Raw genomic sequence first — 16,329 nt, 5'->3', positions numbered from 1 at the left:
TCGTTCCGCAGTTCACATTAATACTCAAATTAACTTTTTTTCCTCGTTAAAAACATTTAAACATCAGTTGAAAAAAAAAATGAAACATTTTTAATTGTATAACTAGCAATAGAGCTAAAGTGCTGTACCAGTAAAGTATGCACACTTTTCTGCACGAGTATTTTTTAATTAATGACTAATTATTTTTAATATCTTTTCGTTAATTAGAATTAAAGGTTCGTATTAACTTTGATAAATAAAATTACAGTGTACTTATAACCAAGTTGGTTCTGGTCTCATTTACAACGGATTATTGATTATCGAGATGACATTGTATATTGATTGTCAATGGCTTCCTGAAGTCGGTGGTCTTTTGTCCTGTATTCAAAACAAATCGATAATCCCTATTGATTATTTCTATTAAATGGTACTGAGACAATATCAGATTTGGTTTCTCTATTCTGAGGGACGAATAAATCTTTGCAGAGGAATCAGTAATGAGGTAAACTCTTGATCTCTGTTGAGTTTGAACCCATCAAGTCTGTTTTCACGTAAGGGAGCTGAGGAAGTCATATTTTTCTGCCAGTTTGTTCGTGTGGGTAGACTTTTGCAGTGCGGATATCAGGATTGGTGTTAACGGTGACAATCTGCCCTTCCCCACTGGTGTTCCCCAACAGGCGGTCTGTGAACTGCCGAACAGCGACACCCACCAGTTTTATTTTAATCTCCAGCCAGTGTGTAACCTCCAGCCAACCCTTCTTCGCTCGGCTCTTACGACAGGTTATGGAGTCGAGATCAGCAAGTGCTTCTTCCAGTTCTGACCTTTCCACTTGTGCGTGTGGGATATCTTGCACGAGGTGGCTCCTTGTTAGAACAGGCGTTACCTTCCGCAAAGTCGGGGAGGATAAGAGCAGCAACACGACCTGACCCGACCTTACTTTTTTTTCTTTTTTTTTTTCTTCTCACTTCCCAAGACATTTGTTTCCTGTGCTCCGATGATCCTGCAGGTGTTGTCGGCATGATCTCCGTACAAGGTTGAAACTTTTGATGCTCTTCTACTGGCACGATTATCCTCACGATAAGAGAAGGAGTGGGGAGGGGTGCTGAAATGCTAAAACAATAACCTTTCACCTCCGCAGCTGAAGACGGTTATTTGCGATTCGGTGGACTATTTGGGTGGAGGTTTTAAGAAGGGGAAAGGATTTCATTACATCGATCTTGGAAAATAATACAAAGAGCATCAAATATTTTCGGCACATAGAGATCGACCATTTATCGGTCACCAGAAGTCGATCATTCGGGACTCTTAAAGTCTGTTGCAATCATTATCATCATCGTCATCATCCATTTTCAATCCACTGCAGGATGAAGGCCTCTCCAGCAACTTTCCAGATCCTTCTGTTTTGTGCAATGGCCATCCATTTACTGCCCACAAACTCTTGAATTTCATCTGTCCACCTCCTTTGTTCTCTCCCAGGTTTTCTTTTAGCTCCTCTTGGGTACCATTCTGTTATTTTCTTAATCCATCTGTCATCATGTCTTCGAGCTATGTGTCCTGCCCAAGTCCTTTATTCGTGTTTGCTGCCTACTCCATGTATTTCTGATGCAATATAGAGTTGATATTAGTATGATATAAGCACCAAAAATTGAAAGCTCAGTCCAGGTTTCTGATGACCTACTTCCAGGATGTAGCCAAGCAAATTCTTATATTACACGGGGGACATCTCTAATAACTGCAAAGATAAACTTCTTTATCCTAGAAAACAGGTCTTCCCTTCATTTTTATATATTTAGTATTTCACTAATATTTTTCTCAATATTGTTTTTGCTGTTTATATACTACTTTACCAAAAGTATTGGTAACATAGATAAACTGTTACAAAATTCATCTACACTGTTTATCCACACAGTGAATAAACTTGCATTTGCACATTGATGAACATGTGCATATTTATGCAAGTTGTTGGTTATGCAAATGTTGCAGAGCAGGGATGAGAAGTGGTGAGCGTTTGGTGGCTGTATTTTAAAGAGGGAAAATCGAAGTGTAGAGTGTTTTTATTGTTAGTATTAGTCCATCTGTCAGAAAAGATAGTTGAATACAAGTTTTCCACTGTAAAAATTACAATAGAACATTTGCGAACATTTCTCACTCAGTTGCTGACTGGAAAAAGGAGCGCAGAAACTGGGTTTGGACTGACTCCTATCTGCAGCACAAGTTGACCTTTGCTAGAAAAACACGAAAAACAGAAGTAAGATCTTTAGAACAAAGGTCCTACTTCCTGACAAGAAACGGATAGAGATACTTTTCTTGGAAGCCTTCACACAAGACCGAGCAGGCTTCAGTCAGTCAGACGCTTGTTATTGGTCTGTAAAGACACGCCACTCATTGGCATTTCACTGCCTTTTTTATTTTTTCATTGCTGTCCATCAGCCTTGGGCATATTAAATCTTTCTGATAATTGGAACAGTGGGTTTTGCAGTTCACGGATGTCTGTCAGGGATTAGGTCAAGGATCATTTCGATATGATATTTTCCACCTTGAAGCGAAAACAATGTTTTGGATGTCTGGATCTTTTTGGAAACTTATATCGGGTCAAACTGTAAGTCCTGCGCTCTCACAAGGCCACTTGCTGGTCGTCGAACGGACCGACAAGTGTATTTTATCGTATTTCGATGCTGATTGATCAACTGAGACTATCGTCCCCTCCTTTTCTGCTCCAGTGGTCCCCGTACTTTGTCCTTTAACTCTTCCCTACTTTAAGATGTACAAAGACACCTCAAGGATCTTAGATACAAGGTGGGTGATGGATGCAATACACAGAAAATAAACTCACCCAATAAGACCAAACCCCTACGAAAGTTCACTTCTTTCTGCTCTGCCTCGATTTATGTGTCCTCGTATATCTCTGTTTTATTTTTCCATTTCCACTCCCCCATTCTCCACTGCTTTCCCCCCTCTCTCCCTCCCCTTGGAAAACAGAGCCGGACGGGATTCCTGTTATTAGAGATGCACGCTGGGTGAACATGGAAAATGGACTGTTGGTCGTGATTTCGGCATAGCTGGGATTGCTGCAGGCTGTCAATCATCTGTGGCACTCCTAGTCTCTGTAATGCACACGTGGAGGCAGGGGTGACAGGGGTTATAAGGAGGCTGCCGGTGTAGGTGGTAAAACCAGTTGTGTAGGTGACGCGGTAGATGCCGTATGCCACCAGCGTTCCTTTTTTTGTTTTTTTCTTTTGTTGCTGCACTCGAGAATGGGAAATGCTTCTGAAGGTGATTTCGCTTCTTTGCTTCGGGATAAGACCATCTACGAAAGAGCGACTGATATAACTGAAAGGTCACGTGACAACGTTGCAGAGCGCGCATGCCATTGTTTTCTAGCAATGCCAATAAATTAATCTCGAGCAGAATACGGAACTTATTAGCAGGACCGAATCCGCTGACCTTGTGGTAAATGGCCTCTCCAGACAAAGATTTATAGATGCGATGCCGCCAGGTAAGACGCCTGGGTTTCGTGAGTAGCACACGGAACGTTGTCACACACCCGACAGACAGACAAAAACCCCGAGGGGGTTGCCGAAGTGAAGGAAAATAGGTGACGGATGAGCAGGACAGTTACTTGCACTTGGTCAAACTGTTCCAGAGGGGTGGGGGGATTCATTTCCCGTTGCGATTTTTATGTACGTGGCAAAAAGGAATGGTGGTTGGCCTCACGAGGTGTTTGGGGGTGGGGGAAGAGGGGTATTAATCCAACAGAAATTTATGGCAAGACATATCTCAGAAAGCAGTTAGCATCTGTGATTAGACCAGGCCAGTTATCGGATGAGCGGGACAGTTGCAGTTGCGTTTTTTGTTCTTTGATTCCAGGCTGGGACATCTGTTTTTCGTTGGCACAGTTTCCAGTCGCCTGAAATTGCTGTTATCTCCGAGGTTCACGCACCACTTTATACCACCACACTTCCACCCTTGGACTGCTAATGTGTTCCTGATACTGTCTGAAGATCTGGTCATGCTTCTTAATGAAAATAAAATTCAACTTCTTAACAACTATAATATTTAATACAGGTTCATTGGTTGTATATCGTAGGACTTTGGGATATCCTGTGTGACATACACTGTATTTTCCAGTTTTTTGTCATAGGAGAATGCATACACTGCCTTTTCAGAAGTATAGACGTATATGGAAATAAATGCAAAAGGGTCACCACCCACCATTGAGTTCAAGGGCGTTTGAAAGACGGATGGGAATATGCATAAAACAGTCACGACATTATAAAAGTTTGTAAAGTGATCAAAACTTAAAATATTGCGCTTTGCATTTTTGCTGATAGAGGGCAGCATACATTATTTTATCGTATTTCTTTTTATGGAGTCTTTATAACTTAAAAATACGTTCTTTAATGAGTTGTTAATTTTTAAAAACTGGTGCAGGTTTCGAGAGAGAGTTGAAGATGGCTGAGTTTATGATTGGGTTGAGCTGCTTTCGAGAGTAAATTTAAATATTTGGGTCTGTCTTCGGCGGGTAGCAACAAATGTGTGTACGTGTGGGTGGCGACCACACCCAGTTCTCATAAAGCTAATAGCAGGGTCGGGGTGGACAGGAAACCTGTCACTTGATAATTAATCTCGATCTTCACACATTGACCCGGGCGACGTGTAAGACTGACCTAACTGCACGCGCATGATGTTCACCACCAATTCGCCTATAGAACAATGCAAATTTTTTTTTCTTCTTAATCATGCTGGCGGGGAAGGTTTAAAGATGTATAAGTGGCGCTGAAAGAGGAAATGATAGTTTATGGGGAGGCCGGGACACAATTAAACCACTTGCGGCCAATTATAGTCGTTCCTTCTGTGAATGTTCTGATTTGTCAGTGCAGAGAGACAAAAGACACACGCGCATCGGGCCTGCACTCCACAGTAGATGGGAAGGAAGGAACCAGTCACGTGGTGTTTGACCTTTGAGGTCATGCTGCCCGATGAAGTATGGTTAGCGACAGAGCGAAACCCCCCACCACACCCTGTGCACATTTGTGGCGGGCAGCAGCAGCCGTAATTACAGGGACAGTTTGTCGGGTCGTCTGCTGTTAGGGCAATTGTCCAAGTATTAAAGGATCGCTGGATATTTCATCACCACATAAAACTTATTTAATCAGAGCAAGTGCAAATTGTCAAATTCTGTCATATGCTCTTGCGGTAACATCACCCCAATAAATTGGCAGGTGGGCGGATAAAGGAAGAACAAATTTGGAGAATATTTTTAACCAAAGTGCGCTGCCAAAGTTTGCGGATACTCGATAGAACGTTCGACAACAGGAGCACATTTGAACTACCAGAAATGGTAGTTCAAACATTTGAACTACCAGTTTTAAGGATATTGAAAAAAAAAGCAAGTATTCTTTCTTTTCCAATAATTAAACACACAGCTGTATTGAATATGCAGATGTTATTACGTGCAAATTATGTAGAATTGAATAAAATTGCTCAACTGGACCACGTCAGCAATTTGCCAGCCAGAAGTATATTCATCTAAGAACAGTGCAATCCTTCAGAAGAATTCTGCAGCCTAATGAATTATTTTGTGTCTCACAAGGTGCGCTGTGACAGGTGCGCGTTGGGCTAACTTGGATTTGCCCATTTATTGTGTCCAGCTGATCAACTGCACAATTTTCTCCACAAAGGGCCTTCGTTGTTTGGGAACTGATTGCCTAGCAACCGAGAAATCTGCCTCGTAAGGAAATTTGGAAGGGGATGTGCAATGGTTAAGGGACTTGATGATATAAGTTTATATAGTATAGTTAATTGGAGAGAAGAGGGACTGCATATTTATCAAGCTGCCTCAGGTGGGTGCAAAAATACATTGTTCTGTGTTTCGGTATGAGGCAGGGGGATCACGCTAGCTACGGAATTGGGTCACTTCATCTCATTCGCCGATTTGAAAAGTTAGTATCGTAATTCATGGACATGAAGGGAGACATATTGGAAGGCCAACTTATTGGTATGTGAAGTAACCGTATGGATGGTCTTCGATGATCTATGGTTGAAAAAATATTATGTTGGATAAATGAGAAAGCGGAGAAACTTCTCCGCTGGTTCTAATTCTATGAAAGTCTCCATTTCATTGTTTACATCGCGAGCGACAGAACTCGTAACTCTTAACTACCAGTTACCAACAAAATCTTCAACATCGGCGACTTAGACCATTATGTGCCATAAATATTATGCATGTAAATTGCGTGTATTCTGTGGTTGATTCGCTGTTTGCTAGACGAAAATCCCGAGTTTTTGGGAGGAAAAACCATGCTACCCTACTGAGATGATTGACTCAGCCACATTGTGAAAAAAAAGAGTCTAAAAATTCCTCGGGTCTTTCCTCCCCCTGGTGTGGGGAGGACTGTGAGTATACCAACTGTGCTACCCACGAGGGCGCTTATAAAAATCTTTCAAATTCAGTTTTCTCTCATCTCAATGAACCGCAACCACTAGAATCATAACGATAGGTTGTCATTATGGCGAAATACAAGGACATGGCACCAAATCCAGTGTACTATACTATTGAACTTTACATTGAGTGTTCACTTCATTAGTACACTGCTGTTTTCATGAATTGGAGAGCTGCTGCAGCAGCAATAATATCACGTGTTAGTATCATGCGACATAAAATAGGCGGGCAGATAAATAGGGATACTACATTTATGCAGCTCACTGCGAGAATGGGCATGGGTATCTCGGAAATTGGAGACCTGTTTCGGTTTTCAAGTACGACTGTGTCTCGGGTGTATCTTGTTGGTCTGTTGCATCAACAAATTATTCAGGTTCAACATTCAGTCCAACGAATACAGACTGCTCAGAAGCCACTCCGTGCATATTCATTGAAGAGGGCCTTCAGTGAATGAAAATTATTCAAAAAGGTTATTATAAGTAAAAGTTCTTTCATCGATTGATGATCCTTGATTTCCTTTACTGATTAAGCGCATATTGGTGATGTTATCTGTTAATTCTTCGACTGGTTCGGATAATGGACATTCCAGTGCATATCGAATCAGATACTGGTAAGAACATGATGAATTTAAATATTCAACGTTTCTCTACATTAATTCCTTGTTTAAGGCAACTGGAACCAGCCATCATGTTTTCGTATGATGTTAATTCGTGTCAGAACATGACGGTTGACAAGCTGCAATCCAGTACTCAATCCTCCGTCAATCAAAGTAATTGGTACGGTACATAATATTCACTCTTTTGTTGAGCCCCCATATGGGAGGTTTCCTTTTAGGTATACGAGATGAATGTTTACAATCACATTCTGAAAAAGCTAGGAAAGCTCAAAACAATCGCAAAGTTTCAGATACTTTCATCCATGAAAGAAAATAACTGGTATCTTTTTGTGCTGGAGAGCAATTTTAGAAATGCATGCGATGCATGAAGTCCTAAATATACTATATTATAGTTTTCATTTTTCAAGATTATGTTGACTGTGTATTTAATAAGTGTCCTTCTGTCTTTTCAGATATAGTATCAGATGGAGATGTTTTGCACCAGTTGACAAATTGGAGGTTAGTATCCATTTTCTATTTTCACTTTTTTTTCTTTTCTTTTTTTTTATTAATATGGTAACCGAGTTTTAATGTGTGGGGGCAAGATGATATAAATAAAATTAAATACATTTAATTTAACTTCATTAACCTAATTTAAATTTTAATTAAATACGTTAATTATATCTTAGAGTTGTATAAATGAAGTTCAATTAAATTAAATGTATTTAATTTTATTGATAACATCTTGTTCCACCTATCAAGGGCGATCTTGGTGAGTTTATTTTCTGTAATTGTAAGTGGTGAGTGCGATTTTTAAGGTCCAATATTGAAGACCTTTTTACGATTTCATTACACTAGCAGAAAGAGATGGTTGTAACTGGGCTGTGCGAGCGGGAAGACGTGGGGTACATAAAAGACAAGGAAATCTTTGCAAAGATAGTAAGGTTCTTTTCAAGAATTTTGGTTTTCCAGAAGGTCTGGAGATGATGAATGGGTTGACTTCAATCCTCTTGATCCAGCTTATGATCCGGTAGTCAATTAGGAATGTGCTTGCTGGTCAGTAAAGATTTTGGAATGCGAGAAAATTGTCCAGAATTTTTTTTATTCGAAATAAACTTTTGGAATAAAATTTTAATTTTTGTTCAAGAACTCAATCTCAAAGACTGAAATGATTGCTGATACATACGGTGAAAAGGCTTTATCCAGGGATAAGCTATTTCAATAGTACTTAGAAGCATTATTCGAGCTAATCGTCAAATAAGATTTAGAGATGTGACCTTTCAAATTGGAATATCTTATGGTCATATCTTATTAATCTCTTTGTTCCGAATTTACCACCACATCAGATGGAAACGACTTGAACTTTCAGAAGAACTGCATGATGTTATAGCGATCCACGATTGCTGAACACAATAATGACAGGAGATGAAACATATCTTTACTACAAAATGTCAGTTCTCAATGTCTGGCTGCTTTCTAACAGGAAAAAAATTCTCATTAACAGGTCTATTAAAAGAAAAGTTATGACACATTTATATCTTAACTATAAAGGCATTAATTCATTATGAATATATACCAGAAAGTCGGACTATGTATTTAAAAAGCATTAAGAGCTGCAGAGATGTAGTCAGAAGGAGTCCTCATCAGGCAAGCAAAATTTCGAAATTGCTCCATGAAAACGCTCATCGTGCAACAGTACTTGAACGTCTTTCCAAACATTCTGAAATTGCTTTACAGTATCCTTCGTATTCACCTTGTATCGTGTGGATTTTATTTCTTCTGAAACTAGTTAAGGGAACAACAATTTGGTATTAAAAGTGAGTCCAGTTTCGATTTGAACTTGACTAAACTCTTCACCTCGGTCAATCTGCAGCCAAGTTATCTCCAGTGATCTACAGCACGCTTCCCGAAGGTAAATTTCAGGAGGTACAGGCTTCGTTATTCTAAGATTTCTTATTTGTGCGCGTGGTTCTTTCCCCTCCTACGTGAAAACATATACCTTCCTCGCTCATTTTACTGATTCCATTCGTGTAATGTAACAGGAAATTCGTATAAACATTAGTTAAAAACCATATAACTAATGGTTTGAACAGCCACTTCCAGCTGTCCTCTTTTATCCTATAAGTTTATTAGCACGAAAGGGTTTTTCCTGTATTTTTTGTCCAACTTTCTGGACAAAATACTCGTACCTTTCTGGATTTATGTTAAAGTCACTGAAGTATCTTAAAATATTCACTGTAAACATATCAGTCATCAAGCAGACAAGGCTTTTCTGGTCAGGTATTAATTTGACTGGATTTCGCGTTTCATGATGATGCCATTTACACGAGGTGCACCCATCCTAGCAGTTTGTCATTTCATATTCTTCAGTAAGTTCCTTGCCAAAATAATTTATCTCTAAGGGGTCATTTCAAAGTTGACCTGTATTATTGACTTGGAGATGGTAAATGGGCTCTTCACAGGTTAACCATCTCAGAATCCAGTATTCCAAAGCAAGAACATTCCTCTGATAACAAGATGGAATGGAAGACAAGGTCTCGCATGCACAGTGCGAAATTGATGGTAGACAGCGTTTTATATATTGTGCGATAATCCGATGATCGTGTATATCAGAAGTTTCCTGTCATGGCCCATAAAAATAGTATCATTAAGGACTAGAATTATTTCATATAACCCTAGTGTATTATATTATATTTGTAAATTGCGTATGTTCTGTGGTCAGTTTGCTTTTTCTGCTAGAAACACAATTTTACGAGGGGGTGGTGGAACCTTACTATCCTCGCCTAAGACCGGCTAACTCACCCACTGAATGAAAAAAAAAAAAGTTCATAAAAGTTCCTCGCGTCATTGAGGGAATCGAACCCGGGCGTTTTTCACCCAGTGTGTAGAGGACGGTATTTATATCCGCTGTTCTACCAACAAAGATCAAATGGCTCCTAAGACACCATGCGTCATTGGTGAGTATTACTGAATTTGGGACTAAGATGGGATAAGGACTTACTTTCAAGAACCGCTTTTCAGGGATCATAAAGAAGGCGCATGGTGTCTTAGGGGCCACATGGATCTTTGCTGGTAGAGCAGTGATTATAATCACTATCCTCTAAACACCAGGTGGAAAACGCCCTCGATTCTCTCAGTGACGCAAGGAACTTTTGTGAACTTTTTTTCACTCAGTGGCTGAGTTAGTCGGTCTTAGGCGAAGATAGTAAGGTTCCACCTCCGGAAAATCGTGTTAAAACGAAAAAAATCTCCATATTCAAATCTCTTGGATGCAATAGGAGTTCGAATATGAAGACTACGTTGTCCGGAAGTAATTTTTCAGTTTATGAAACAGGGGGGAGGTGCACATTGTCAATAAGTTTACTTGATATTTTTATTTATTAAACTAGGCGGTCCCAGCCAGCTTTTCTGGCAACCCCTCCGCTATTTACCTCGCTGGTGAGGTTAATTGCCTAACCATGCCCTTCATGTCCAGAATAGTTTAGAAAGAATATCCTTTTGCCTTGGGTTAGGCATATTAAAGTTGCCTCATACTTGTTTGAGATTCTGTGTTCAGGTTAGATATCAGCCACTGAGCAGTTCCATTACCTGGGTAAAGAATCGGGTGGGCTACCCGATTCTTTACCCAGGTAGCCCACATTGAGATTAACCAAAGTTTAACTAACGTTTATATAAAGAGATAGACCGTATTCAAAATATTATGTCAAGTAGTAGCTTTCTGAATCTTTTATTGGGAAAAGAATATTTGTCCTCCTGTCACATTTCCATACACACAAGCGTTTGCTGAGGTTCCGAAAGAATGTGGCACTCCATTTGCGGGAGAATTTCTCTTTGCTGGTGTATATTTTCAGATAACTAAAGAGATTTGTGATTTCTGTTATCAGTAGTCCTATGAATATGTTAATTCTTTGCTTAATATCGGATTTACGCAAGATTTATGATAAGATTTTTCACGTGCGTTCAAGAATCGGTAATCCCAACCCCCTAATGACATTACTCCAGAAACTGGTGAAGCCTTCAGAAAATGAGAAATTTCAGGGCCAGATCCTACTTTAATCATAAATTCTGAAGATTTATGATCCTATCGTAAATGATGTCTTGGAAGATCGAAGACCGCTTTGATCGCGTGTTAACGTGGCTCTGTCTTGATGCCCAGGTTACAGATCGCTTTGCCCTCTGGTGTTGATTAAGAGAATTACGCGGCTAGTAGGATGGCAGGCGTTCACCTCTTCGAGAAACAGTTCTTCCATGTGGGTCTATACCGAGGCTGTGATGGAACCAGAGAATAAATTGGCGATAGTGGGAAGACATCAGATCTGACATTGTTGTGGCGCGATGAATCCTTCATGTTTTCTGATTTAGAAAGGAAAAATAAATAAAGAGCCCTTTTTTTATTTATATACCTCAACTTTTCTGTGAGGTCTTTTCTTCTTGCAGTCGGAAGAAGTATGGTAAACCTTAAAAGATATACAATTAAGGAAAAATCTACAAATACTGAAACACTGTAAAAACAGTTTAAATTTATAAGATCCACTTTATATAAAAAATTAAAAGAAACTAATTTTTAAAAAATCTCAAAAAGTGCTCACGAAAGTTAGAACATTTAGCAAAGAACTCCAAATCTAAATGATTTGGTAATCTAAGAAATTATGAAATCATTTAAGAAATATGACGATACCAAATGGATGCATTTCTTTTTTAGCCAGTTGAGTTAAAACTCGTATTCCATAATAACGCAACGTATCTACTACGAGGTCATCATTGACCGAACCAAAAGCTTTTGTTATATCCAAAAAATAACGTCTTGCTGTAATCTTTTATTTATAATTGTCTTAAGATCTTTGTCAAAAAGTATTTGAAAGAGTTGACTTCTTATGAAACCGTGATGAGCCTCATGAAATAAGTCAGATGAAAGGAAGACGGATAATTGGTCAGAAACTGTTCTCTATTATATTGGCCAGACAATTGATAAGACATATCGGACAATAGTTGCCTCGTTCTAATTTGGTTCCTTTATCAAAGATTGGTACCAAAAATAACTCTTCCTGTATGAACCTTCACTTAGATGTAGAAGGTGATCAAAAAGAGGAAAAGATGCTTCCCAATGGCAATGGAACATTGTTAAAATCTCAATTGAGGTTTTATCTTTCATAAGAGATTTATTTCCCAATTGGAAAGAAAATAAAATTTACATAAGGGAACCGATTACACCTTGTAATCGGTTACCTTCTGATTTACAAAAAAAAAGAAATTATAATAGCATATCAATTCTTTTAAGGATGACCATTACCTCTTTATATTCTTACCTGATTTTAAGAGCTGTCGATAATAACTCCAGAAACTATTTCAATTTTTTGATTTATTGTTTGAATTTGAAGGTTTTTAAGGCTGGTTTAAAAGATTCCACAACCCTGTTCGGATTAGTTTTTCTAAAACAGGGTCTGTCTATTAAATTATTTCTAAATATGAAGTTTCAAAAAGGGTTGTAATCTGGTCCTAGTTAAATACGAAATCAGTCTTTACAGTCCTTAGTTAAAAATTTGTGAATATTATCAAGATAATGTTGACCTCTTTTGGGGAAACAGCACTGTTTTAAATTGTATTCTTCGAGAACGGAGTTTATGAATCCAGTATTATCAGGAGTATTAGTATTACAATAGCTAAATGATGCAAGAAAGCAAACTTTTTAACTTTCTCACTATTAAGGGAGTCTCAATCACATTTTACCACAGTAGTTCATCAGGCTTTCCAACCTCAATAGAATTCAGAAAATCTTCTGAATGATTCCTACTAAACTCATAACACAGTCGATAGAATCGTCGTCCTCCACACACCGGATGGAAAAGACCTGAGTTCGAGTCCCATTGATGATATGAAAAATTTTTATGGGCCATTTTTACAAAGTCGCTGAGTTAATTGATCTCAGACGAGGTTTTTTCTCCCAGGTTTTTCGTCCAGCAAACAAAAATCCACCATAGAACACACAATTTACAGACACTATATATGGAGCAGTGTGGCCTTAGTCACTGATCCTCCTAAAACTTTGCACCCCTCTGCTACCCACGAGGGCAGGCCTAAAAATGAAATCGTGGATTTTTCAGCCTGATCAACTGCAGTTTGTATTATTTTAATGACGTGTTGGTATCATAGATTTTCCAGTCCATATTTTCTGAACTAGAAAAATGGGATATTTGATTGCAGCCGCGTTATAAGATGATCGCATTATAGGGGAGATTTTCATGTTTCGAATGTATTAAGTTTTTTATTAACTTCATTATGGATAATTGAAAATTTAGGCCCATATTTGAAAAAAAATTAAAAAATACATTAAACGTGGTTAACTTAGGAGTTGACAGTTTAGCAATAATGGGCAATGTATTTCCTTCATGATTCCACTCATTGCTCATCATTTTTGGAAAAAAATCCACAAAGTTTATTTTAAATCCTTAATGAGATCGCACATCCACTACAAGGAAAAATTACAATAAATTAGCATTTGTCCGACTTTACGAAAATTAGCGGGTCTCGACTACTCAAGTGTCTGTCCAACTGCTCATCAGGGCTATGAAAAAGGAGATTCATTTTATGTAAAGCCCCCGGGCCTGGACATCTCGGATGTTATGAAGATATAATACGAAGAGCAGGTCATCTGGACTCCTTCCTGTGTTAGTATACTGAGTATTTGAAGAGATAATGGAAGGTGAACTCATCGAGACTTGAACATGATTGGTCTTGAATTGCTCAGAGGAGACTTTGTAGTTTCAGGGCTTCTTTCATATGTATGTTTGCGCAATATATTTATCTCTGTTTAAACATCTGCAGAGACCTATGGGAGTGTTTCATCTAAGTCACGATATTCATAACCGGAGAAAAAGAAGAAAAAAAAAATGGGACAGAGTGTGCCTGAGATCCATGCAAGTGAAACAGCTTTGCGAGAAGTGGTGTCGCCAAGTTTGCGTGCTTGCGTGATTGGAAGACTGTCGTCGGCCTTGTTCGAAGCGGGGGAGCGCACTACATTCTGTCGCGAATTATTTCCTGAAGGGGAGGAGTATGGCTGGGTCGTTCTCAAGGTCAACGGTGACAGCGGAAGAAGGCCGCCTCAGTTTAGGGGTGGGTGAGGTGTTGGGGCAGAGGCAATGCCTCAAAAAGGGGACGAAGTTAACGAATCCATTATGTTGGGGTGGTGGTGATGATATGTAAGCCCAGCACCTACATTTCACAACAGTTTTCTTTGGAGCGCAGTTCTCTGGGGAGCGGTGATCATCGGGGAGACGTTGGCTCGAGAGAAAAAAAAAGTGTCCTCCTTGGAAGCAAAGCGCAAGAATAAACAGCCCCTGCAAATGAGGCCCAAACATATGTTCCGGGTTGGCGTTTCTTATTGATTTCTTCCGTCTCCTTATATCACGTTGTGATTCTCTGTCGACAGGTGGCGCGGAATAACTACAAACCAATTTCTGTTGTGAATTAGGAGACTTGTATTTTTTAGTACGACTTATTTTTGAATTACCTTCACTCGAATTTTAATTATTCAAAGATAATCAAAAGTAATTTTTATCAGTCGAATCCCTGTAAAATTTTTATTTGTCCCGAAGAAACTTTGCATCTTGAGAACACTTTTTTTATACCTTAACACACATTGTGGGGAGAACATCGCGATGTCTAGAGAGAGAGGGAGGAATTTCATCCCATCTTTGGCCACTGACCAATAGTTTCCTTTATATTTTAACGCTTAGAAATCCCGGCAGTTCTCAGACACCAGGTGTCAGAACTAACTCTTCTCCGATAACTGTTGTTGGATGTCTCCAAAATGGGTTGGTTTTGCGTTCAACACCACTGCTCCTTGACCACAATGGTTTTCTCGATTACATCTTTGGCCCACGCATAACTTGGATTTATTTCTTCCTTTGGACCAGATTATACCAGGGATAAGTGATGTGGTGGGATCCAAGGCCTTTTCTTTGAACAACTAAAGATTATTGACGCCACCGAAGGGACAGTTGAAGAGAACTCAACGGAAAATAGTGATCATCTTCGAAGAGAGACAATCACATTAAGAGACGCAAAGGGGGGGGGGGGGTGGAGAGGTTTATCAGTTGACTAGACAAGATGGATATCGATTTTTTTCGCAGTTTGTTTACTGTTGTATATCCTCGAAAGGAGGATGCACGAAAAGCGAGAGCGATTATCGCCACATCATTAGCATATTACGGCCTTAATTCGTAAAGGTCATCCGAAATTAACACCTCGCCACCCAACCCGTCCGTTATTAGCGAGTTATGCGCTTCCACCAACCGCTCCGATTGTAGGCGACGATATAAATCAGGGACGCCATCCGACAGTGAACGCTGGTAGCGGTAGTGCGTGCACCATGCATGCCTATTCCGTAGTCAGAGACGCTGTTCTGCATGCATTGGACATGCGCCGTATTCCCCGGCTGAGACAATAGATGGCAGTGCCTGCTCTGATCCATAAAGGTGTCAGCTTGTCATAACTGCGGGCATACAGAGTGAGCGCGCGGCGTCTGCTGATGGGTCGCGGCGGCCGGAGGTCGAATGTGTCATGTTTGTGGTACGCATACCCGCGCGGATTAATGAGAAAAAGGATCCCCTGCGGAGTTCGTCCGTCGCAAGGAACAAGGTTTGGATGTTCTGTCCTTCTTTGTTGTCTATGCAAATAGTGTCTGTCGCGATGCCCCCCGACACCAGGACTCGGAGGAGCGGTCAGTGTCCACGATCGCCGCCGGAATTAGCATTTTAATTGGCTGCCGCGTCCACCGTGGAGCTGTCATTTGCAGCCCTCTGGTGGACAACTTAATTTACCGAGAGATGGCGTAATTGTATGGAGCGAAAAGAGAAAATGAAGCGACCCCCCGTGTGCCCCCCTCGTTTCCGTAACGGCTGTTATTGTCTCGGGTATCGCGAGCGCCTCTCCTGATGGCAAGTCGCTCGAGCGTGGACTCCAAAATAATTGTAACCAATAAAACGCAGGCTGTGTTTGCGCAGGAGCGGAGCGCCATTGGTTGCCAATGCAATCTTCGGAATTAATTACGCTTTAGATGTAGATAGTGGCGAGGGGAGGGTGTGCGGTCTCTGGTCCGGCCGACACTTACGAGGCAACTGTGACTCGACAAACACGACACTTAGGGACGTGATGCGGAGTTGGCGATCTCCAAGCAAGTCATGTCAAGTAAGTGGTCGCATTCTTGCAGTGTCACTCCACCCTTCTGTCATTGTCGCCCGACTCCGGGAGGGAGGGCGCGTGCTCGCTCCGAACCCTACTCTTTTTTTTTGTTGTTTGTGACTCGAGCGGGGG

At 40.2% G+C, this 16,329-nt stretch overlaps 1 protein-coding gene across 6 annotated transcripts in view; it reads left to right on the top strand.

Moving 5' to 3' along the window:
* The window catches only part of LOC150078646 (zinc finger homeobox protein 3-like), a 305,456-nt gene that overhangs the window by 105,176 nt on the left and 183,951 nt on the right, over window positions 1-16,329 (top strand). For 3 of the 6 annotated variants that reach the window (XR_016547578.1, XM_090383908.1, XM_090383913.1), the window contains exon 1: window positions 16,091-16,203. The gene's annotated coding sequence lies outside the window, so the exon portion shown is untranslated. Of the gene's footprint in view, window positions 1-7,490; window positions 7,537-15,589; window positions 15,655-16,090; window positions 16,204-16,329 lie in introns of those variants that run through there. The other 3 variants (XM_090383909.1, XM_090383910.1, XM_090383911.1) reach the window with 2 other exon arrangements.

This window comes from Mastigoproctus giganteus, chromosome 10 (genome assembly GCF_048544385.1).
Source record: "Mastigoproctus giganteus isolate SK-2022 chromosome 10, ASM4854438v1, whole genome shotgun sequence".
Classification (NCBI taxonomy): Eukaryota; Metazoa; Arthropoda; class Arachnida; order Uropygi; family Thelyphonidae; genus Mastigoproctus; species Mastigoproctus giganteus.
The sequence above is the reverse complement of the archived record's forward strand: the minus strand, read 5'-3'. Positions and strand labels throughout refer to the sequence as shown.